Raw genomic sequence first — 26,651 nt, forward strand, 5'->3', positions numbered from 1 at the left:
TAATGCGTGCCCCAAACTCAGAACAAGATTCTTCATCGTTATCGCCAGAGAAATGTAGGCAGATGCGCAATGGCTGCACGTCAATATGTGCAGCGTTAGCAAGAAAAATGAGTGATAGTAATAATAATATTTAAAAGGCTGAACGAAGGTACAGTTCACATCACCGGTCGTCAGTTTAGTTTTGTTGTAGTGATAACAGCAATAGCAGTCGTACGGACGTTGGTTGATTTAATAAGAATAGAAATTGACTTATAGAAACATAATATGTAGTTTTTTCATAGTTGCCTGATATCTAAAGATAGTTTCCAATAGAAGTAATAACATCTCTTTGAACAGGCGCCAAAATTTTTAGACAATATAATTAATCATATTGGCTGGGTCTCTTAAATTGAGATTGTTCATCCTGCTAGTTATTTTTCTGTGATTTACATAAGATGTTAACATAAATGTCGGGTTGAGCCCTAGAAGAAATGGACTACCCACCTACACGTCATATATTTCGAATTTCCGAATTGTGACGATCAGTCCGGATGGCAGTAGGAAGATTTCGCCTTCGGACTTACCTTTTCTCTATTCAATTCTGGTTGTTGCTGCAGGATGCGTACGTCGGTGCATCTACATACACAAGTATTCAGGTGGAAATGGTCAGATGTTGAGGGTGATAACCGTATATATGTATTATTCTCAACGGTTTCCGAGAAACAACTATTCGAAAATAACAGGCATGAATCTTCTTTTCTTTCTCCGCATAATTGCTCACATTGATGCAGATGCACATGGCAGCCGGCCAATTATCTGGTACTTCAACGAAACCTATCCTTGACGTTGAATCGGTCATGGTGGTGTCATTTCTCACCCGAGGTCACCCGACCTTACACCATTAGATTATGCTAAAGAGCGAAGCTACAAACCCAAATTGGAAACAAGGGAGCAATTCTGTGGTGTTCGGGTAAAGGGGGATAAGTCATTTTTTGTGCGCATGAAATTTTGTTCCCCAGATGAACACACAAGTTAAGTTATACAAGTGAGTGAGCAAAAATCAAAGGAATACTAGCAGCTGATGTGTTTTATTTGTGTAGAACAGTATTTGCAATAAGGTTTCGAAGTTTAATTTTCATTTATCTCCAAACTCATTTTTATAACTCCCTTTACCCATACAACACAGAATTGCTTGCTCGCATTTTAAATGTTTGTGATCACATTAAGGAATGTCTGAATCAGCTCAAATTAGAAACAGTCAGCTGGCTATTTTTTATACGCGAGCTGCAAAGTGTACCGAGGTTGATGGTGGCATTTTTAACGTCTTATGTAAAGAGAAATGGACAGCTAAATACATGATACAGGTAAAGATCTCTTAATTTACTATGAGCTGAATTGTTCCCGTTCCTCATGGTTTAAATTGTTTTTTTTTTTTCCAAAACCGTTGAGAATAAGATATATAGTCCACACCTATGGAGTAACGGTTAGCGCGTCTGGCCGCGAAACCAGGTGGCCCGGGTTCGATTCCCGGTCGGGGCAAGTTATCTGGTTGAGGGTTTTCCCGGGGTTTTCCCTCAACCCAATATGAGCAAATGCTGGGTAACTTTCGGTGCTGGACCCCGGACTCATTTCACCGGCATTATCATCTTCATCTCATTCAGACGCTAAATAACCTAAGATGTTGATAAAGCGTCGTAAAATAACTAAAATAAAATTAAAAAAATATGTACACACGTTTTTCCTTTCCCTTAGAGTCGTCCATACTATCACCCCTCAAAGTATGATCTTTGTCTCATGAATCACCCTATGCATGTCCGCCGATCAGGTTGATTCGACAGTGTTTTGCCTTCGCTGGAATGGTAGTTATTGTTTTAATAATTTTACTGACGTACCTTCATTACAATTTAGAAACAATCAATTATTGATGCTCACCATTACATCAGACGATCAAAGTGTTCATCCTCTGCTCTTAAACATGCGTCAATTCTGTTGTAAAGATCGCGTGAAGTTCATTTGCTCTATTGCACAATCGTTTGACAGATATAGTATTTTCATGTAAATCGTCCAGATTACGTGGATTGTTTGCGTACATTTTTGTTTAAAGATAGGCCGCAAATAAAAGTCCAGGGAACAGAGTTCAATGCCGGTCTTTTTGATACGTTTTTTTACATGCCCACTGGGTTGGCTGTAAGAGTAAAATATAAGTTTCTGGAAAATGATGTGTTGGAAATTTTTCAGTGTCATAATCATGATTAGCATATATATACATATATATATATATATATATATATATTCTTTTCTTCTATGGCGCTATGGTACTCATAGTTTAACTGTTGCCTCCCTAATGGCAGTCTTTCTTTTTTGCGACCTTGTGTCTTATTTCTGCATCTTTTAACCCCAGTCTTACTCGCATCATTCTTTTGATCAAGGCGGCTAACTTAGATCTTACTACTTTTCTTTAACCTTTCATTTTGGCATCTAAAGGTGTTTTTTGTGTTTCACCATAATTCACCCTGACTGTATGACCCAGCCATTCCAGTCTTCTGAGTTTGTCAGTTATATCTATGTCTGTGTGAATATTTTGAATATCCATATTAGTTTGAATACATGTCGACCCGGGTGGCGCAAGCCGTAGAGGCACGCAATGACTCTACGGCTTGGTCCGAAGGGTTGTGGGTTCGAGTCCCGCCTCGGGCATGGGTGTTGTGTTAGTGTTAGTTAGTAAACAGAAACAGAAAACTGAAAACCTGAAAAACAGAAATATTTCGGAAAATGGCCTCTGGCCGGATGTAGAAATTAAAAAAAAAAAAAATACACCAGGGATGACAAACATGCGTTCCCTAGAGCGTAAATACTTCCTCCGCCCCCTATCCGCGACTCTGTTTTCATTCTGTTTAGTCAGTCGTTATCTGCAGAAGTAAACATTAAGTAGCGAGCAGTTTACAGAATATTTGAAAATGGCTCTGTCTACAGTACCAAGATACAGCTTCAATAAGAAATGGAAGTATGATTATTTTGTTGTTGACGGAGATAATAAAGTTAATTGCCTAATATGTTCCGTTCAATTTCGTTATATGCGACGTTATAATACATACATAAGTGTTCTGCCCATGGGCAGGTCTTTCACTGCAAACCCAGCATTCTATAATCTTTCCTATTTTATGCCTTCCTCTTAGTCTCCGCAATGATCCACATATCTTAATGTCGTCTATCATCTGATATCTTCTTCTGCCCCAAACTCTTCTCCAGTTCACCATTCCTTCCATTGCAATCTTCAGTAGGCAGTTTCTTCTCAGCCAGTGATCCAACCAATTTTTTTTCTCTTTCTGATCAGTTTTAACATCATTATTGCTTCACCCACTCTCTCCAACACAACTTCATTTCTAATTCTGTCTGTCCATTTCACACGCTTCTTTCTTTTCCATATCCACATTTCAAATGCTTCTATTCATTTCTCTTCATTTCGTCGTAATGCCCATGTTTCTGCCCCATATAATGCCACACTCCACACAAAGCACTTCGCTTTCTTAGTTCTTTTTCCAAAGGTCCGCACAAGATGCTTCGTTTCCTGATAAAAGCTTCCTTGGTCATTGCTATCCTTCTTTGGCATTGTAATATAAGACGTAATTTCAATACTACCCATTGTAAAGATTATGGGAAAAACAAACTTACAGCTATGTAATTATGTAAAATTATTGTTGTGTAGCTTATTTGATGGAATTTTGTTTTTATTTAGGATTTTTTAATTTCATAAGTGACAAAATGGTTAAACGCTTTGTTACCAACAGTTTCATAAAAACATTAGCAAAAAGTGGTCTAGATTTATATACTAGTTATTGGCAATAGAAATATATCTTAACATGAAACATGTTGCAGTTCGTATAACTGCAATGTTTGTATCGACATATTATTGTTATGAACAGTATTTTTTAATGAATCAGTATTGCCTAAATCAGCTACACGCTCGAGGTTCAATGACTATCATCTTGCATTTGTTCTGCGTCTAACACAATCCAGCTAAATATTGATACATTAATGCAAAACAAGAGGTGTCTGCGATCAGTTAATCACTAAATAGATTAATGTTCAATATGTATATGTGGACTTGTCAATTTTAAATTTATATTTAGAGTGGTGATTATTTTTACAACTACTACCCACCACTGAAGCAAGTTCTTGATTGACAGCGATGCATGGACGTCAATTTGTCTAAAAGTTTTGGAGTGAGATTGACGTCGTACTTTCCCCTTCAACTGAGTTTGGCATGCCTGGAATACACCATCTGCCATTTTCAAGGTCCGAATCCATAGAATGCAAACGAACTGCAAAAATAAATAAATAATTAAATAAAAAATAAACCTTATTAACTGACGGTGGTGTGGACCTAATTAAATAGTCGCTGAAATAATTGTGTAAATACTGTAGTTATATAAGGATAAGTGCTAAAATAACGAAACTAATTGTTTTTTTAATCGTAATACTTTTTCCTTGGGAGAAGAAATAATTTCGAATTTGTAAAACAGGTGTTCGCAATTAAACTGGAAGTATTGTAGCCTGATAATTTTTGCGCATATAGGCCTACTATAAAATAAAATGCCAGTACTTTGTTGTAGTCTAATTGAACAGTATTTATTGAGGAATGCATTATGCAACAGATTAATTATCGACATTGACAGTAACAGCAGTGTACTAGTGCACTATTAATTCAAATTCTATCGTTTATGTTGATTTGCATTCAGAGTCTGTTGCTAACCCCTCATTTCATGTTTAACTGTAATAGACTGCGTGTGAGATAATGCAGATGAAGTGTTATTTTACAAGTATGTTTGTGAGATATTCTAATCGCTGTGGCCTTGAATATGACTTTTTGTTTAACCTTGTGGAAATGCAATCTATCTCTACGTCATTACATTAAAATTGCAGAAATAGTTAACAATTCACCTTCGAGAAACGAGCCCTTTGGGAATGTCAAAATTAACTTAATGATAGCCTACATTTCAAGAGTGCCTACAGACTGGAGTAGCCAAAGCTGGTTTGAAAGTAATATTAAGAAAACTAAGTAATTACGAATACCGATATTCAAGAGCTGTTACGAAGTTAAAAGCTAATACTGGAGTTATTTAAACAGTTTATGAATTCACTTACCTGGGTAATGGAATGACTATAAAAGGAAGAGTAGTAGAATATGTTAAAACACGGATTACAAAAGCAAATTGAGTATTTATGCAACTGTATGCACTAAGGAAAAATATAAATATAGCCCTATGAAAGAAAAGTAACATTCGTGCATTTAATAAAAATGTAAAATCAGCTTTGCGTTACGGTGGAAACTTTGGAAAGTAACCAGTCATATTACTAATAAATGACAGACCTTCGTAAATCGCTGTTTAAGAAGACTGCTTGGCGTAAGAAGATTTGAAGTAATGAGTAATTCTGCAATGAGGGGGAAATTAGTAGAGAGAAACCAGTTGAAAAACAAATTAAGATGACAGAATGGCGTTGGATAAGGTATAATCTTGAGAAGAAAAGAGGAATTCATCGAAAAGGAAGTATTGGGTTGGAACACACAACAGTTAAGAAGAAGAAGAAGAAGAAGAAGAAGAAAAAGAAGAAGAAGAAGAAGACCGAAGCACACTTAGAAAAGAACAGTCTTAGAGGAGACATATATATGGAAAAATGTGGAGGGAAGTCAAAATGTTGGCAGACAATAGATGGAAGTGTTTCACGAACTCTCTATGCTCCTGACGGAACGAAAGGACATACTACTGTTACTGCTAGATGGAAGTACAGTTGCTCCATGCAATTCAAATGAGAGTTATAACGTGACTTCTTATGCAGTAGCTAGATGGCAGCATAGTGAAATTGATAAAAGTTGTCATCAAAGCCTATAAGGCTGAGCAATTGTTATATATGATGTGATTTGGGATATATTCAAAAGGATAGACACAAAATTACACATATTTGTGCCCGTAATGAAGTGTTTGCCTAATGTTTGAACACAGACGTTCTTTCAGAACTTTAACGGGATGATGTTTTTATTTCATTTAAAATTTATTTGTACATTTAAAGAAGATAGTGTGAACCGTAATTACGAAATGAATCATGTTAGCGTTTTCCTCTTAATCATCACAAATCGCATAATAAAACTGAAGCAATGCTTGGTTTTAGTTAATAAATTTTAACTAATGCCCAGTGTACATTTGACAGTTGCAAAGTAGTAGATAATGAAGTTGCATAGGCTTTAATTAAAGTGCACACTTATCATCAGGTAGTGGGTATACATTCATTACAAGTGCTCGATGGCACAATAAAATAATTTGTCCGACGTGACAACGGAGAAGTGTGGTAACCACAGATTGCACAACTGGCGTGTACTGTTAGTTACAAATAAAAGAAAATAAGTGTGTTCGCCGTTTTCATTTGAAAATAATTGAGGAAGCGTTGAATGTAGCTAGAACAATGTGACCGAGAAGTGTGCGATAAAGGCAAATCAAGAGCTTTTGTAATCACACAAGAAGTTATAAAGCGTAATACGAGTGTCAGAAGAGTAAGCTGGAATTTCAGATGGGAAATCATGCTTGGATAATATTAATTTCAATCATATATTAGAAAAGGTGACAGCCAAAGGGAAGAAGAGTCCATTGATATTATTTTGTGAACTTCTAAAATGGCAAAATATTCGATCCTTTGTCTTTTGTATGAAAAATCTGAATGAATTGAACAAAAATTTCCTGAGAATCAGACTAATTCAACTCTCAGCAGACCAGTAAATGTGTGAAATTTAAGAGACAAACGAAATATGGGCATACATGAACGTGAGTCTGTCTTTAAAAAATAGTATTAGCGGCTGACTAGTTAGGGTTACCATCCGTCCGGCAAAAGGAGGACATGTCCTCTTTTTTAATCATTTTATCCTGTCCGGCAGGCATTTTTTTAATTTGAAATGTCCGCCATTTCTCATTTCAACTAGAATTAATATGAATATTGAATAATGTCCGATATTACGCATAGAATATCTTAACAAATGGTGAAAACCTATGAAAGAATTTAACTGCTTTCAATGGTTGAAGCTGGAGCACATAAAAACATAAAATATGATGACCTATTGACATGCATTGAATTCTTACACTTTAAAAATGTCACTATTCATGATTCTAAGCTATTTTATCAATTTTATTCTGCAATGTACAAAGTTATGCTAATCAAGTTAATTTGAACAAAGATTTGTTTAGATAAACAATGGTGCCAATTCTTCAATTCCAATAGTTCTGCGAGCACTGAAACTTTCTCAGAACTATGTATTATATGTCAATTCTATTTATTTATCCCAAGTCACAATGGAACATCAAATTAATCCTTAATAGGAGCCATTCTTTCACTAATGTGCATGCATCTACATAATTCATGTGATCTGCAACTGTGACCACTATTTTGTATCATCACTTTACTATTGTTTATTGGTTATAAAATATGTAGTTTAATGCCAACTATAACCCTAATATACCTCAGGGTGAACTAGGGTTTATTACATTGGATAAAAAAAGTGCTGAGAGAGTATTTTCCCTAATATCTGCTTAATGGACAAAACGAAATAGCATGCTAACGGAGACAGTCAGAGCTATCATCATAGTGAAATATAATTTAAAGGACATGTCCTGTGAACAGTTCCATAGTTATTTGTTACAACATATAAGCTTTTCTCTTCAGGCTCTTGTGCACAGAGTGGGCTCCACAGATATGTAGGCTATAGATGTAATATTGATCCAGCAACCAGTGAGAAAACTGACTAAGGTGAGCCATTGTTTTTATCTTTAATCTTGTTCATAGAAATTTTTAAAAAGTCCTCCTTTTTTCAGCAATGTCCTCTTATTTTAGATTCCATGTCCTCCTATAGAATTTCTTCTCATGGTAACCCTATGACTAGTGAAATGAGCCGGAGGTTTTTATGGAAGTAGAACTACGTACAACGAAGGCGGTTCTGGGCAGAATTGATGAAGAAAGTGTTCGGAGTTTGTTTCCTTTATTGAATGAATGATTTTATACAGAGTATGCTTACATACTAAAGATGGATACATGATTTACAAATTATGCTTACAGACTACGCTTATAGACTAATACAGTGTTTTATAGTCGATGTAGGGATAAGATGACGAATCAGCTGACAGCGGGAAGAGTAGGTCTTAGAAAACAGGTCAAGAAGGTGGTTAAGAAGAAACAAGCAAGACGTCCGGAGCCGACAAAGAGGGGAAGTAAAGAAGATTTGGGTAGTCCATCTACTTGTGAGGGAAAGGAAGGAAATAAGGAACCGCAGAACTACAGTCTACGAAGTTGGTGCTTAAGGGCGGTGGAGTGATAAAAGTGTGGCAAAAGACATAGAAACAATAAAGTGAGTTTTCAAGGAGTAAGAGTAACTAGCAAAATAATCGGAGGGAGAATGTATGAACGAATAAGTGAATTAGTGTCCAGAGAAACAAGAGTTGATATAGGAAGTGACTAGAGAAAATTAGAAGTGTTTGTTAATAGTAATTGCTAGTGAAATGTTACTAATATTGGAGTGACGACTAAGTTAGCGTAAAATCAGATAAATTGAAATGATAGGAAGACAGCAAGTATTTTAATGTAAGTTTACAAATGAAGGGTGAGTTGACTTACAAAAATAGTGGCAAACGGAAAATTTATCGGGGTGGAAGGGAACAGTTTAACAAAATAAACATGTGATTCAGTGTTTAATGGAGAAATAGGGGATAAGAGTGATGACAGAAGTGAGGAGAGGTAGAACTGATTGATTGTAAATTAGTGATGAAAGTAATGAGTATGATTAAATAGTGTTAGTAAAAGTTAGTTCAAAATTAGGGAAATTTTAGACGATAGGAAGTACTTCAAATAAAAGCAAACAATAAAAGTGGTGAGGTGTTCATTAGAAAGAAGGGAAAATTTTAAGGTGAGAGGTTAGAAAGCAAATTGAGAGTATGTATTATAGTAATAGAGGTAACAAAGGTAAAACAAGATGACTGCACACGTCAATGAAAGTTTATTGTAATTATAAGGTAATGGGGAGCACGAATACAGAGATGTGGTGGCGACCCATTACCAAATAAGAGTTGTAGAAATAAATATATCAATATCAATATCAATATAGTCGATGCTCTGGTCGATGTACGTGATCTCTGTGCAGTCTCTGACCTGCTAGTGGCAACGGTGTTCACGGTCTCTTCAGTCTCCATGGGCATCAGGTGGACCTGGTGACCATCTTGTCCCATTTTTTGTTGTTGTAAGTAACCGGATTAATTGCTTGAGCCGATGATGTAGACGGCTGCGGTGACATCTCTTGCCGTTTTACAAGCACAGAGTCCACTGAGGTTTCGTCCTCTTGCTCGTTCTCTCTTCCTTCTCTTATATTCTCCAGCGGTGGTGTTTGAGGTATGCCCTTTTCCCCTATTGTGTACGTTTATTTTCTTCTGTCTTTGTTTTTTTAGTTGGTTATTTAACTGTATCAACTACTAGGTTATTTAGCGTCGATGAGATTGGTGATAGTGAGATGGTATTTGGCGAGATGAGGCCGATGATTCGCCATAAATTACCTGGCATTCACCTTACGGTTTGGGAAAACCTCGGAAAAAACTCAACCAGGTAATCAGTCCAAGCGGGGATCGAACCCGCGCCCGAGCGCAACTTCAGACCAGCAGGCAAACGCCTTAACCGACTGAGCCACGCAGGTGGCTCTGTCTTTGTTAAAGCCCAACTGTCATAACCGTAAATGATAGTGTTTGATACTATGTATTTATCTGGATGTTAAGGTATCGGGAACAAAGTCCAAAATATCCTCTTTCATTCATAGTTTTCTGTCCAAGGGCAAGTCTTTCACTGCAAACCCAGCATTCTCCAATCTTTCCTATTTTCTGCCTTCCTCTTAGTCTCCGCATATGGTCCATATATCTTAATGTCGTCTATTATCTGATATTTTCTTCTGCCCGGAATTTTTTCCCCATTCACCATTCCTTCTTGTCATCTATTGGCTAAAATTAATTTATGGTTAGTTTCTTTGTCCAAATTATTTTCATCTGTGATTGTTGTGCGTAAGTATTTGAATTCAATCACATTTTGATACTTTTATTTATTCACTATGAAATAATTCTCATTGTTTGATTTTTTTGTTATTTCCATCTTGATTTGGTTTCATCAACTTTTACAACAATGTTTTATACCGCTTTTTCATTCTTTAAAAAATCTCCTTAAAGGGGTACTGAACTAAAAATCACATTTTGGGATAATATTCTCTAAACGCCATCGACATATTCCGAATTTCACCGGATTGGACATCAATGACGTCACGCTACAGCGAAATAGGAACAAAACTGCTGGAAGGTTTAATGGCTATCATGGTGGCTGCACGAGTTATTGTATGTGCTACGCTAGCAAGAATTTGCGAAATTATCATAGTCATCTCTCTCAAAGAAAAGGGAACATAAACAGTTATTTCTTGAACCAGTAGTAATATGTTGTCCGTTGATATGTTCGTTCTTTTTTTTTTACGTTGTGCTCATTATTAACAACATAGCAAAAACACCACCATGACACAACAATGCACGATGTCATTCGTCAGCCAATTCCCGCCCTTTATAAGAACCAAACAGATTCATTGACGACTGATGGATACTGCCACCACCTCTGCATGCTGCTGGAAGCTCTGCTACAGCGATGGAGTATCAATGACGTCATCACTGAAATTGGGAACACCGTGATGTCATCTGATTGCTCAGTGCTGAGATTCGGAATACGCTGCATGCATTTAATTATACACACACTGGATCTTTCTATGTCTAATGGTTTCCAAGTTACATACCTCTAAACGTGGATACTGGCAATGCTTATACGTCACACTGCCGCGCCACACAGCAGCGAGTCCATTCTTGCTTTAGTTAATCACGTTACGTTCACTATAATTCATGTCCAAATCGTGAAAAGTACCGTTCTTATTTTCATAACAAAGCGCTAAGGATCTGCGGGCTTACCCAAAGCAAACCACGGGTGCAGCAGTGTGACGTCAGCAGAAGTGGTGAAGAACATTCCTTCGCTCGTATATTGAGAACCACTTGCTATTTTTAGTTACAGTTTTCATTGCTGTCATCAGCTCCCTGTTGTTTACAACATATGAAAAAAAAAATATTTTTTGTTCAGTTTTTTGATGATCTACCGATTATTATATGTATATCATCGGTGTATACCAATATTTGAAGTAATTATATTGTTTCCTTGTATCGATTTCTGCATATCTCGCTTGCTTTTCCAGAGCTATGTTAAATAATATGCATGCTAAAGCATCATTTTGCCTCATAGCCTTATTTGTATGTATGTATGTATGTATGTATGTATGTATGTATGTATGTATGTATGTATGTATGTATGTATGTATGTATGTATGTATGTAGTTCAACCGTTGTAAACTTTATTTGGCACTTTACAAAAAGTAGCTTTTATAATATTTATTAACTTCGGTGGTACTGCAGATCTTTCATAAACACTATTAGTTTTCCCTTGTCGATGTTGCCGTACTCAGTTTCTAACATTGTAATTCCACAAATAGATGGAATGTATTTACGCTATTTTCTTTAGTTCTTTCCAGTATCTTAGTGTCGCCAGTTTCACTGGCGCACACAAGGGACAAATGAGGGATTGGCTGGAAAAAGGGCGTAATTCGAATTACGGCGTTAATCCGTAAAATGGCTGTGTGCGTTCTTTGGCGGCGTTCTACCAACCACCACAATATTATGCCTCTACTGCCAATAGATTGCAATAGAGAGGTATTATTAAATTGCGTCCGTCTTCCATCTCACTACTGTGATTCGAGGACAGGCGAAGGTAACTGCAAGGGTGTTCGCATTGTCTGACGAATGTTCTGATCTATCCTATATTTCGCCTAATGGAAGTGAATATAACATTTCTGATGTTGAAAGTGTCAGTGAAAATTAATTACGTATGGAAAGGTAGAAAACGGAAACGGTTTAACAAACTATGAAAGAATAATCTAGCAAGCGTCCACACCTGTGGAGTAACGGTTAGCGCGTCTGGCCGCGAAACCAGGTGGCCCGGGTTCGATTCCCGGTCGGGGCAAGGTACCTGGTTGAGGTTTTTTCCGGGGTTTTCCCTCAACCCAATATGAGCAAATGCTGGGTAACTTTCTGTGCTGGACCCCGGACTCATTTCACCGGCATTATCACCTTCATCTCATTCAGACGCTAAAAACCTAAGATGTTGATAAAGCGTCATAAAATAACCTACTAAAATAAAAAAAAATCTAGCAAGCGACGACGAAATTACGTCTAAGCTTACACAAGTAGGTCAGGAAAAATGGTGAAAGAAATACAGTTATTACTATTTGTTTTTGTCAATGGAGAATGAATATAAGGTAGACCTAATAATAATATAAGCGTATGCAGTGCTGTAAAATGTTAGATCCAGGCTAGCAGTCAGTCATTTAGGAACGACTATATTTCTGACAAGTCAGCAGCAAAACATTCAATCCAGTTGCTGCCAGAAGAAATATGAGATGTCTACAGAGGAACAAGCCATTTTCTATTGCGGATTTTGGGAAACTGGAATAAAAATCAACAGAATACCTTTCTTATGGGATATTTGGAGAGGAGGTCCATTAAGCAACGTCAAACAACTGTAAAACCACAGCACCGAGAATGTTCATCGATATACAGTATCATGACTGAGAAGAATTTTTATGCAAGTCCTTTATTCTGTCATTGTTTAAAATATCTAAGAAACGAGTGATAACTGTACAAAATATAGTGAACTAGGTGATACTGTAATGGCAGGTATGAGAGGCAAACACTCCAATAGGCCTCACAAGATTCTAGATGTTGTTTATGTTAGGTTATTAAATCACTTAAAGTGGTATAGAGTCTGTAAGCCTATATTCCAGGTACTTTTAGTTTAAATGATAACGTGAAATAAGTGGGATTAATTCTTTTTATGTTGTGATAATTTAGTAAACGAACATATTATATATTTTTTTTTATAGAACATACATTGTAATTATCTTCATTATTGTAGTATAGACCTATATCTAGCCTTTCCTATAGAAATGTAGAAAAGTTAACAGTATTGTAGTATTTTCAACCCTCTTCTATGGAAGAAGGGCGTAATTAAAAAAAAATTGAATGCTTCGTTGTACAGGGACATCATTTTATTTTTACTAACATTTTTAATATTAACTTGCCTATACCTCTGGATCAACGCCGTTTGCTACCTCCTTCCACGACTGGAGTTCGATGATACTGGCGTAATATACAAACAAATCACTTTACTAGGTATAGGAGGGAAGAAAAGTAGTTCATCCATTTACGTAAACTAGGAAATATTGCGCTTTTGAGTTTGATCATTTTCATCAGGTTTTTGTTTAATCAGAATGCAGTACAGTATTAAAAATAAGTGTTTTTACTCACGAACTGAGTTGTCCATGTGGACGTATTCATTATGCAGTGTATATTATACTGTCTGTAGCATATTAGCGTACAATATAGAGAATGAAGTGAAATTGAAAAATAGTCATAATATGGATATTTAAACACATTTTTGAAAATGGTGGCCGTTCATTTCGATACAGGCTTCAGTTCTAATGTGCATATTATCGCACTATAGACTATTGTACCTAATCCCAATTATCAGTTTCATTCTTCGTACTAGTAACTCATGTTGAAATAATTCTGTACCTATTCTATAAAAGAGTACCTTACGTACTGTAAATTCAATCTTTACTTCTGCCCGATCCGAAAAGATAAAATTACTCAGGCATACTATCTACTGTCCGTCCAAGTGGTTATGTCGTAGGGTCGTGGAAAGGGATGAAATCACGTGACAGTTAATTACTTAACGAGGCCCTTTTATTTAAGTTATTTTAAACAATTGTATGGGTATAATATTACGTTCAATCTTAACAGAAATTAATGTTCTCAGAAAAGAGCTAAGACAGCCCATCCACTAGTATTTACAGAGAGGCGAATAGAAGCAGGTAGGGAAAACCGGGATGCGACGTAGGCAAATGGAAAATGATGCAATATTGAAAGCTCTTTCGTCACTGGAAAACGCGAACATATTTTGGAACGTACTGTTTACTATGACCTTAAGGCTACTATGATTGTATATGCGGTCTTGGATCTGTGTGGAGGACGGTTGAACTTCATTAGTAGAAGAGATGGGAGTGAAGTAGGCCTACATTCAAAAACTCAGGTACAATAAAAATTAAAGTAAAAATAAAATGATGTCCCTGTACAATATTTAAACATTAACCATGGAACTCATTGTAATCACAAGAGAACGTGTTACCCTACAATATACATGAATAGTGTCATATTCCAGCAAGAGATGCAGGTTACAGATAGTTTTGGATGATTATCTCAAAAGTATGTTTTCTGAGTTACGCCCTTCTTCCAGCTAACCCCTCATACACCGCCGATGGAAGTGAGAGTCTTGTCTTCCTTACAGGGAATCGAACTCGTACCCATTGCATCATAACTTGAGTCACACTGGCTACTATTCGAGTATATTTATGGAAGTTTTACATTCTGTAATTCTTGTTTGTTTTCTTTACGTAAGAAAAATAAATGCATATACTATTACGCAAAGAGATGAAGTCATTGTTCCGAAAATTGCTTCTTAGGTACTCATTAAAGACGATAATATGCGTGGAATAAAAGAAACACGTTAAGCAGAATATACAAGCACTGAATTAATGACTCCGACTTTAACGCACAGGTCTTACTAATTTAGTGCTAAGTCACTGTAATAGCTCTGTCCGTTGCTAATGGACGTTCCTCGCCTACCATAAAACACAATGAAATGCCTCGTGCCACATTCGTAACCCGAATACTTCCCATGAGTTACAACGCTTTTAGCTTACAGAGTTGCAGTCATAATTACCTGGGAGTTGTAATGTAACAATTCTGAGATCTTACCATTTCTGTTTTATTTTGTCATATTATATAGTCTGCTTCAGTATTACCTTCGATTCTATCAGTGGGTTCTGCCCCTAGCGTCATGTATTGGACTGGCGATACGAAATTATCGTTGGTTCGAGCCCTCATCGAAATTTCGGCCAGTGTATGAGACCGGTGACCACCCAGCATCGTGATGAATTTGAGGAGCTATAGTGAGTACGAAATGCTGAGGCATGCGAGTATGAGACCAGTCTTTGCCCTCCATGGACTGTTATGCCATGGATTTTATTTTATTTTAGGTAGTTTTTAATGTAATTCTCTTTGTGGACGTGTAAATAAGTGAAACCTCTCATTTACGGACATCGAAAGGAGGTAGCAATCTGTTAGCATCTGGGAGATGTCCTTTGTTGGGAGAGAGGCTCCCCAATCTAACAGTAAATTTATAATATGCATTATATATTCCTTCATGCTTTAAATTAAATATATTACTGTAGTATAATTCTAAATACAGTATACTACAGTAAATTCTTTGCAACTTTGAACTACAGTAGATAAGACCAAAAAAGTAAAATACAGTACTGTACCATGGAATTTTATTCTAGATCTACAGTTATGCAGTACTGTAATTTACAGTTTTCAACTTAACCTTTACGTTCAGGTGCCATATATTTCTAAACAGAACAACTAATTGAAGTGAAGAGAATAATCCTACTAACCCTATCATCTGTCGAATACAATTTCGCGATCGCGGAAACCTTGGACCCATCAGACAGGTTAAATTTTATGACTTTGTTTATCCACCTGCTTCCAGCTAACAAGGGGTAGCCGGCTGGGTTAGCGGTAGCTTTCATGTTCTCAAAACTAAATTTTCCACTTTTGTAATACATTAGGATTTGAAATCCAAGTTCTGTCCGCAGTCAGGAGGTAAAGCAAGTTTTAGGACTGTGAAACAGCTGTCCGTGTCCGTATCTGAGTGTGTCCGTAAACGAGAGTTAAATTTTTCATTAATTCTATATTATTTCAGTTGGGACATAAAAATCTGTCCGTATATGAGGAGTGTCCGTATCTTGAAGGTGTTCCTAAGGAGAGGTTTCACTGTATTTATTTTCAATTTAATTATATTTCATTGGTTGCTAAATAACCAGCTTTAATGTAGACAACAGAGTTTAGACACTGCGCAAAAACCACGATCTTAGAATTTTTAAATTAGTATATTTTGCAACGCTTTATCAACTGCGATGATTATCTAGGGTCTGAGTGAAACGAAACAAAGGCGATAATGCGAGCGAAAAGAGTCCAGGGTTCTTGCTCTTAATGGGTTGAGGGAATACCCCGGAAAAAAACTTCTCAACCAGATAACTTGTCCCAACCAGGATTTGAGCTCGGGCCTGCTCGTTTCACGGATAGACATGCTAACCGTTACTCCACAGCGGTGGACTCTTCGGTAGTAGTCTAATCTTGTCTAGACCATGAACACGTGTCCATTGTCAGTGTGGTATATTGATTTAGTCGTCCGGTGTGCTGTGGAAGATTTGAAGTTCGCAGATTTAAAATCTGATAGGGGACTATGGATATATGTATTCCTACCTATGTAGTGCATTGCAGTACATTCACATCTGGAGACCAGTACCTGTCACTAAAAAACTATTTTTCCTCCATTATTTTTCCCATATTTCTATATTTTCTTATGTGTACTGTAAACGATGTAAGCTGTTATGCTTTCATAAATACTACAGCACAGACCACTAAACAAAATATGTTTAATGACATTTTTGTTATGAGAAAAATAGGTATAAAAATAGGTATAAAATATCGTTTTAGGATAATAGCATCTTATCTTGGGCAACAATAACAAACGAAATGCAGAAAGACGATGCTGTGGAAAGCGTTCTTGATCCAGTTGTCCCTTCTCAAAGTTCAATTTATTCAGATATTACCTTGAGACGGGATAATAATTATGTTTAGGAAGTAGCGTTCTCACTTCAGACCAATAGGCGTGGCTCAGTCGGTTAAGGCGCTTGCCTGCCGATTGAAGTTGCGCTCGGGCGCGGGTTCGATCCCTGCTTGGGCTGATTACCCGGTTGGGTTTTTTCCGAGGTTTTTCCCAACCGTAAGGTGAATGCCAGGTAATCTATGGCGAATCCTCGGACTCATCTCGCCAAATACCATCTCGCTATCATCAATCTCATCGACGCTAAATAACCTCGTAGTTGATACAGCGTCGTTAAATAACCAACTTAAAAAAACTTCAGACCAATATACTGTAGTTCTGTTAATTCGTCCACAGAAGACGGTGATATTAGGTTAGTCATACCTGGTCATACAGAGAATGAAATTCATGACCATAAAAAAATGCTGCTTGAAAGCAACATAATATAAATAGTAAATTTTGATTTTTTTTATATTTAATTATTTCAACGTTACAATTTTATTGCTTGTTTGTTAAAATGTGTATATGATAACACAAATTGTATAACGTTATCATTGATAACGTTATGCAATTTGTGTTCTTTTGTTTTGTGTGCCTTTGGAAAATATAATTTCAATTAATGCTTCGCCTTAAATGATGTAACTAAAACATTGTGTATCCCTCGTGTTTATCGTACGGCTCGACCTCCCCCACACGTTACCTGCACTTTGTTTACGTTTTCACTGTGCCTAAACGAGACGCTCTACTGTAATATCAAGTGACATCGTTGCTCACTGATATCAGGTGTTTAGTGTTGCCGGTTCGGTTGACTATTGGTTCATGCCCCATAAGCTTGCTCAAGTGAGTTACAGAAAAAAATAGGACTTCCAAATACTTTACTAGGCAAACCATTAGTTACATAAAAATATTGGAATTTTTTGTGTAGTGGATTATCTTGCACCGTCTTTGTAAGTCTGGAAACCTCTGAATTACTGGATTTCGTATTTCTTGTACGTACTTAGTCACTTTCCATTATTCAGATGGCGTCCATTCTAAAGTTACTATTGAACTTTCATCTTCCGATGTACCATGGGTTCATAATGAGTGGGAAAGACAAACAGTAGGCCTATGGATTTCTTCATAAGGAAAGTAAAACTGTAGGACCGGTATTACGTATGTGCGTCACCTAAAGGATCTCCGTCCGACCAAAAATTAGCGGCCAATTGTTCTTCCTTGTACCATGTTTCAAATTTTATGGAAAGATTCCTCTGCAGGAGTTTCTGAGCCGAGATTACGACGAACTTAACGTAATGTTATTCAACCAACTCTGATTGTTGAATGTGCTAGGTTCAGCTAGATTAAATAAGTCTGACACAAAGAGAAACAGACTTCATCAGATATCCCTGCTTTCTGAATATATGTTTATAAAAATTAAAAGAAAAAGATTGCGATCTTCTGGAGTAAGGGATATTTTAGGCGGCGTTTTCAATAGAAGATGACAATAACCTTATTCGAGAGCTTGTCTATGTAATGCGGTTTTCTTGTTCATATACACGAGGATGAATATTGAAATGTTGTATTTAGCTCAATTAGATACTTTATTTTTAACTATTAAATATGAAATATACTGGTTTCAAGTTAATACTAGATAAGATTCACCGTTGACTATTAGCGGCTGTTCCGGTCCCACATTTTCGGCAAACAGACAGATAGGTAACAGATATGTGGGTATCTGACACTTGGGCCACGCTTTTTCAGTCATTGGTATCGTTGGGTCACTGCATTTTGGTAATGACTTTTTGGGTTATTATGACATACTAGTGCCTTCTTCGGTCATTATGCCCTCAAAATATAATGAAATGGAAGGAATAATTATTTTATTGTAAGCAATTGCACAGGAATTTACTGTCTGAGTAGGTACTATTTCATTTTTTCCTCTTTACTACCAATCTGTCGCACGGTCATTGGAGTTGATATTCAGTTTGTAGACCAGTGTCCTTAAATAAACATCCAACTGTCCTCTGGTCTTGCAGTCCTGGTATCTTCCTACAATGAACACGATTTGCTTCTGGTTCTTGGTGTATGTTATGTTTTGTACAGGAGAGGCCTTACGTTTCTTTGCAAATAGTTTCTTCCTTTGCTAGGAAATAATTTTACTTCTACCCAGAAATTGTATTGCATTTTGCAAATTGTTTTTTCCGTTGCTAGGAAATAATTTTACTTCTACCCAGAAATTATATTGCATTTTGCAAATTGTTTCTTCCGTTGCTATGAAATAATTTTACTTCTACCCAGAAATTATATTGCATTTTGCAAATTGTTTTTTTCCGTTGCTAGGAAATAATTTTACATATACCCGGAAATTATATTGCATTTTACAAATTGTTTCTTCCGTTGCTAGGAAATAATTTTACTTCTAACCAGAAATTATATTGCATTTTGCAAATTGTTTCTTCCGTTGCTATGAAATAATTTTACTTCTACACAGAAATTATATTGCATTTTGCAAATTGTTTTTTCCGTTGCTAGGCAATAATTTTACCTCTACCGAGAAATTATATTGCGTTTTGCAAATTGTTTCTTCCGTTGCTAGGAAATAATTTTACTTTTACACAGAAATTATATTGCATTTTGCTAATTGTTTCTTCCGTTGCTAGGAAATAATTTTACTTCTACTCAGAAATTATATTGCATTTTGCAAATTCTTTCTTCCGTTGCTAGGAAATAATTTTACTTCTACCCAGAAATTTTATTGCATTTTGAAAATTGGGTTTTTCGTTGCTAGGAAATAATTTTACTTCTACCCAGAAATTATATTGCATTTTGCAAATTGTTTATTCCGTTGCTAGGAAATAATTTTACTTTTACCCAGAAATTATATTGCATTTTGCTAATTGTTTCTTCCGTTGCTAGGAAATAATTTTACTTCTACTCAGAAATTATATTGCATTTTGCTAATTGTTTCTTCCGTTGCTAGGAAATAATTTTACTTTTACCCAGAAATTGTATTGCATTTTGAAAATTGTGTTTCTCGTTGCTAGGAAATAATTTTACTTCTACCCAGAAATTATATTGCATTTTGCAAATTGTTTTTTCCGTTGCTAGGAAATGTAATTTAAATTAATTTATTTCATAACCAATGACCATGCAATATGACTGAAACAAAGCAATGACAAAAATGGTAAAGTGACCGAAGTGCTTTACCAAAAAAATTCGTGGTACGGAAATGGCCTGTTACCGAAAATACTGTACCAAAAATGTCGTGGGACCGAAATGTCTTATTTATCTAAATGGCCTAGTACCAAAAATGAAAAGTGACCCAAAAACATGGACCGATACAGCCTGAAACGCTGTTGACACTTGGTTACCGATAGTGTAGGCTATATTTTATGTCTATGAATATTGGAAACTCTTCTGTTTTTGCCCTTGAAATATCGATAAAATTACAGTTATCGTTAAAGCAAAATTAAAAAAAGAGAATCTAGCCTACACTGATTAGTCCTGAAACTTAACATGAACGGAAGAAAGGGAAAGGTTGACATTGGCAATATTTAATTTTATATAAGAAAGGACAACCGAAAATAGCTCTGTTCAACACCATGTCTTACTTTTCAGTCACTTCACATCACGTTATCTACATCGCAATTACAGTTTTAGGAGCTCTCGTATTGCGCTGTACATATTATTTTCATGTATACACATCAAATAATACGTTGGGAGTATTAGGGACGGACGCGCAAAATTTATGTATCGAGATTCAGTAGTTTAAAATGTTTCTCTGTGATTGTACTCGGTTTTTCTTATTCCGTATATAAAGGACGAACTCTAATCTCAAATTAAATTTTGGATAACATTATCACTGATATTTGTAGCAATTAGTTCTTTCATCCGTTTAGGAACATAACCCACAAATCATTTAGAAATTAATTTCTGTAAATTCTGTTAATTCCTGTAAGAATTTAACGAACGAAGTTAGGTTTTTTAGTTAGAATGATAAATCAATTGAAGAGTTCACTACAAGAATGATGGATGTCACTTTCTTGTCGAAAATGAACCAAGACTGCCAATGCATAGCTTAAGACATATAGAATGTACATATAGAGTCATATGGCATTAACACTGACAGTAATTGTCCAGTAATGATCGGAAAATCACAGTTAAACTTTAAGCGCTAAGCATTTCAAACTTTCAATTGCTTCTTCTGCAAAATGTATTCCAAATGACATCCATCATTCTTGCAGTGGACTCTTCAATTATTAAACGAGTAGACAAATAATTTAAATTACTGTTTCTTCCTTAGTATCTAGAAACCGCACTGTTGCCAGTTAACAAAATGATTTACCTACTACGCGTTTTTTTCACTCTGTGATCACTTTCATGAAGTTTAGAAATCTGAGCAAAATATAAATGCCAGAATTCGAATGCATAACCTCTTAATATGCATGGGGAAAGCCCCCTCTCATTTTATTTCGGTAAATAATGCGTAACTCGTACGTCGTAAAATATTAGTATTCAAAACCTGTCTAGTACCGCCACTTTTTCTTACTCTTGCGTGTGGAGAGAGCATCTTCGCTCTTTTTACTATTCTCATATATTCTCTTTAAACAGAAACTTGGAGAGGAAGACCTCAATTGTAAAGAATAGTGGTGAGTATTATTACGCACAAAACTACTTAAAATGTTCATGCAAATATGCACTTAAAAGTCCATAAATATTCACTTATATAAACTTATGTGCTAAAAAGACCTGGCACACTAACCGTGGTACGTGCAGGCTACCTTATTTACAAATGGCTTTAAGAGAACACGGAGGTTCATTGCCGTCCTCACATAAGCCCCTACTATCATATTCCACCTTCTTCTTTTTCTTCTTCTTCTTCTTCTTCTTCTTCTTCTTCTACTTTATGGTTTGGACTTTCAATCCGTTCCGGCACCTATTTGTTCAGACCATCTCTTCCTAGGTCTCCCAGTACTTCTTTTCCCTCTAGGTTGATATTTCAAGGCCATCTTAGGAAATCTACTGTCTGTCATTCTATCTACATGTTGTCGCCAGTCTTTCCTATGTTTATTAATTATTTCATTCAGTTCTTCTCTTTGCAATTCTTGTCGAATGTCCGTGTTACATTTTTTATCTAGTTTTGTATATCCAGCTATAGATCTAAGGAAAGTCATTTCTGCTGATTGAATTCTTGAAATATGTTTTTTATTTATTACCCAAGTTTCTGATCCGTATGTAAGTGTCGGTATTGCCATTGATTTATATAATTTTATTACTGAATCTTTGCGTGCTTTATGTTTGAGTGTTCTTCTTAATATTCCTGTAATGTAGTTAAACTTGTTGATTTTTTCATTTAAATTTATTCCGTATTGTTAGAGACAGCACATCCCAAATATTTAAATTGTGATACTTGTTCAATATTATGTCATCTACCACTATTTTTTATCTAACTGGGCTTTTTCCTTTAAATGCCATAATTTTAATTTTATTAGTAGAAATTTTCATCCGGTATTGTTTAATTAATTGATTTAAGACAGTGGACCACCTCCCTCAAATCCATTTTTATATTATCCTCCCATCTACGTCTCGGCCTCCCCAAAGGTCTTTTTCCGTCTGGTCTCCCAACAGCGATTGCACGGCGGTAGTACGGCGACGGTAAGGTGATATTAACGATGTCGATGTTGACGGTGACGACGATCATGATCAGGGACGTCGCTAGGGGGGTGCGAAAGGGTGCGCAAGCACCCCATAAAAAATCGGAGCACCCCTTTCCGCACCCCAAAGGATATTTGAAGTCCTGATTTGAGCAATGTATTTTAAAAAATACTAGGCATAAGTTATTTTGAAGAAAAAAAAAACATATTCCTGTAAGAGTGTAAAACAATTTTCATTAAACGCGAGAAATAAAAACTAGCCATTATTCAAACTGTATATAACATTTGACACGTAATTACAGCATCATCATCATCATCATCCTTGCATGTATTGGACCTATGACCCGTTACGGTCTCTTGCTTGAACGGTCTGCCCAAGGATCTCTTGCCCATCAGGATGGTAATTTAAAATTTGGCGTGGAATTCTAGAACGAGACAGTCTGATGACATGTGATCTCCAGTTTTGTCTGTATTTCTGTAGGTATTCCGTAATCTATTCAATCTGCAGTTCTTTCATAATGTTAAAATAGTAATAATAATAATAGTAATAATAATAATAATAATAATAATAATAATAATAATAATAATAATACATAGTAACGAGAATAAACAGATGTATAGTATGCGCGCAACTGCATGAGAGAACATTTTTGATTTTTTTTTGTACCACATTTTTACAATTCGCACCCCATTTTTACAACTCGCACCCCATCCGCACCCTCCTTGCTCTGATCCTGGCGACGTCACTGATCATGATTATGAGAATTCTGTATTGGCTGAAGGTTTCAGGCATCCACATACATACACACAGCTGTCTCATCAGAGTGCGACGGATGTTTCATTTACGTAGTCTAGTCAGAGAGGATTCGTCTGGTGTATTTGAATAAGAGGAGAGCGTGCGAAAATGCTGGCCCATTAAGAGTATCGTCACAGCCGTCACGCGCGTAGCACCATGACAAACGCTGGCACCTTTGAACTCGCCTGGGGAAGAGGACAGACACGGCGGCGCGCATCTGAGGCTCGTTCCAAGTTCTCAAGTATACTACATCTGTTTGTCTTGTGTACCAATACAACTCCTCCGCCTACACGCTTTTCTGAGTTTGTCTCTGTGTTTCCAACAAGAAGGATGTGTGTATTGACAGTCAGCTTATAAATAAGTTACACAATCTGTGACATCGCAGAACTACTGCATTTTGTTTTTGTTTTGTTTTTTTTTTTCATAACATGACATGATTACTAAAATCTCTACAAAGTGTAACTAAATATAACTATATCGTACTTGAAATATCTCGTCTTTAAGGAATAGAACGTGAGATTGTGTTTTTTACACGTGAAAAAATTGGAATCTTAGTAGTCTTTATGCAAACACGACCTGTAAGCCACCCATTAAAACTAAAAATGAAAACACCATATAAATAAAAACAAGTAGAGGTGTTTAATAGGAGTGTGGTTTATCCCCTACGTTATTTAATATTTATGTAAATGATATTGTACGAAAATGGAGTGATCAAATTAATGTCATTAAATTAGGACAAGGGTTTTATCTGCTGATGATAAAATTCTAATTTTTTACTAAGAGGATAACTACAACGTACACTATTTCATTTTAGTTACATCTGTAATTTATATGCGAGTCCTCTACAGTCAAAAATAACTCTCAATATACGAAAATTTGGAAATAATAGTTACGAAACTGGTCCTGTAGTACTTCATGTGAGGAATCCTAATTTTAGGTTATTTTATTCCTGAACCTATAGATAGCATATTTAAAATAAATTATGTTAAATGGTAATTTATTAGTGAGGTAACAGTTTTACTTAATTGCCAAAAAAAAAAACAAGTTTTTTTTTAATATTGTGAGTTATGATTCTATGTACTCTATATATGTATGTATCTATGTATGTATGTATGTATGTATGTATGTATGTATGTATGTGTGTGTGTATACAGAGCGAACCGTAAGTAATGTCATTAATTTTAGGGGGTTATTCTTTTAGATATATGTAAGGTTTATTTAACGACGCTCGCAACTGCCGAGGCTATGTCAGCGTTGCCGGTGTGCCTGAATTTTTGTCCCGCAGGAGTTCTTTCACATGCCAGCAAATCTACTGACATGAGCTTGTCGCATTTAAGCACACTTAAATGCCATCGACCTGGGCCGGAATCGAACCCGCAACCGCGAGCACAGAAGGCCAGCACTATACCAACTGTGCTACCCAGGCCGACTAATATATATATATATATATATATATATATATATATATATATACATACATACATACATATATATATCCTTAAAATATGGTATTCCGGTGCAAATATCGAAGTATAAGTAAAATTTTAATGGAAAACGAAATTATAGAGTAAGTTTTATTATATAACTATTTGGGAACTCAAAATATCGTTTTAATAGAAAAATAGGCCTATATACAGGTAAAATTAAACAAACATCAATAATTATGTATAACATTAAGAAGAAATTTAAGAGGTCAAACTAGGAAGGACACGCAACTTAAATTTTTTCTATGTGATGGTTATACTTATAGAGTACATTACTTTACTTTATAGATCAGAATCATGAGTCGTGACTATATGAGACATACGGAGTATAGGAGCGGTAGAGATGTACTTCCTAAACGTTGTAAAATGCTGTAGATTACTGCATCAGATTCCAGATTCTGAAATAATAAATTACCTTAATGTAGAGGATGATACACATAAACTAACCCGAGAAAAAGATGATTGAATATTAAGAGAACCGGCGGAAAGAAACATTAAAATGTCGCCCCTCAGGCAGCCGAGACAAAGAACGACCGAGGAAGAGATATCAAGGAAATGTGAAGCCAGAACAGTCTTTAATAGTCAAACTCTAAGCTTTGAAAGGAAGAGGAAGGTGATGGAGACGATGATTATGATGAATCTTAGTTCGTACATGAAATTTGGGAGCTTGAATTCGGTCAGATCTATTAATAATGTAAGGTTAAAAGTGATACCTGGGGGCGCACGGTGGCGTTGCGGTTAAAGATCCGTTCACATCTACAGACATTGAATGTGTCAGACGCATAGCATGGCAGACACGACAAAATATTTTTCAGTACGTAATGTACAGGATGGGCAAAATAAAACTGGCCCGCGGAAAAAATATATGAAATATATGAATTTATATGTATAAGACTGACGCGGAAATGACCCTGACAATGCAGAAAATAGTGATTTCGATATAACAATGGGTTATTAGATATTAATTAATATTCTTCAAAGAATATGCATTGTTACAGAACCATAATACATGTGAATATTACAGATTTTCCTGGCCAGTTTTATTTTGTCCACACTGTATAAGAGCGTTCATATTTAACGTTGTGTAGCCGTACAGACATGTACAGACATAAGACGTTATATATTATAGTATAGTGTATGACACGCTACGCGTCTGACACGTTCAATGTGTATGTATGTGAACGGACCTTAAGGCTTAACGCTGCGAGTTTGATTCCCGATGGGGTCATGGATTTTTCCATTGATCTAATCCTCCCGGTCTCACTATGGCCCTGGGATCTACTCAGCCTCCAACAGAAATGAGTACCAGGGAAATTTTCTTGGGGGTAAAGGAGGCGGGCACGCAGGACTAACATTCCTACTGCCATTAAATGCCGATTGTCTGTAAATGTGGGAGCCTTTACCTCTCGTCACCCTCAGGGCCGATTTGGCCTGTCGTGGATTGACTTTATTTTAAAGTGATATCTTCAAAATAGTGCCCGAAATTTCTTCAAAATTAAGAGAAACACATCTTTAGCGCTTACGGATTTTGTAAATTGTACATTGTAAATAGGCTGTAAGGCAATGAATAAAAATAGCCCTCCAAATGTATTTGCACGCTCAGAATCTGAAATGCGAATGACCACTTAATACAATAAAAATGTAAAATTGTCCTTTTTAAATTAAACACTTTCCAGATTTGTATAATTTAGTACAGTGACGTGGCTTAATAGCGTAATATTATGCTTCTCTCGTGTTGGACCCTGGACCCTCCAATGTGAGGTCATGCAGCTGTGTGTACACAGAACGAGATTGACTGGAGCGTTCATTAAGATCTTATACAAGAGAAAAATATCAAGGCAGAGGCCGACGATATTCAATAACTCTATTCAAGTTTTAAATAGAAGT

The 26,651-nt window shown here is 36.1% G+C and overlaps 1 protein-coding gene across 1 annotated transcript in view; it reads left to right on the plus strand.

Moving 5' to 3' along the window:
• The window catches only part of LOC138703201 (atrial natriuretic peptide-converting enzyme), a 486,851-nt gene that overhangs the window by 71,619 nt on the left and 388,581 nt on the right, over positions 1-26,651 (plus strand). The window lies entirely within an intron of this gene.

This window comes from Periplaneta americana, chromosome 7, assembly GCF_040183065.1.
Source record: "Periplaneta americana isolate PAMFEO1 chromosome 7, P.americana_PAMFEO1_priV1, whole genome shotgun sequence".
NCBI lineage: Eukaryota > Metazoa > Arthropoda > Insecta > Blattodea > Blattidae > Periplaneta > Periplaneta americana.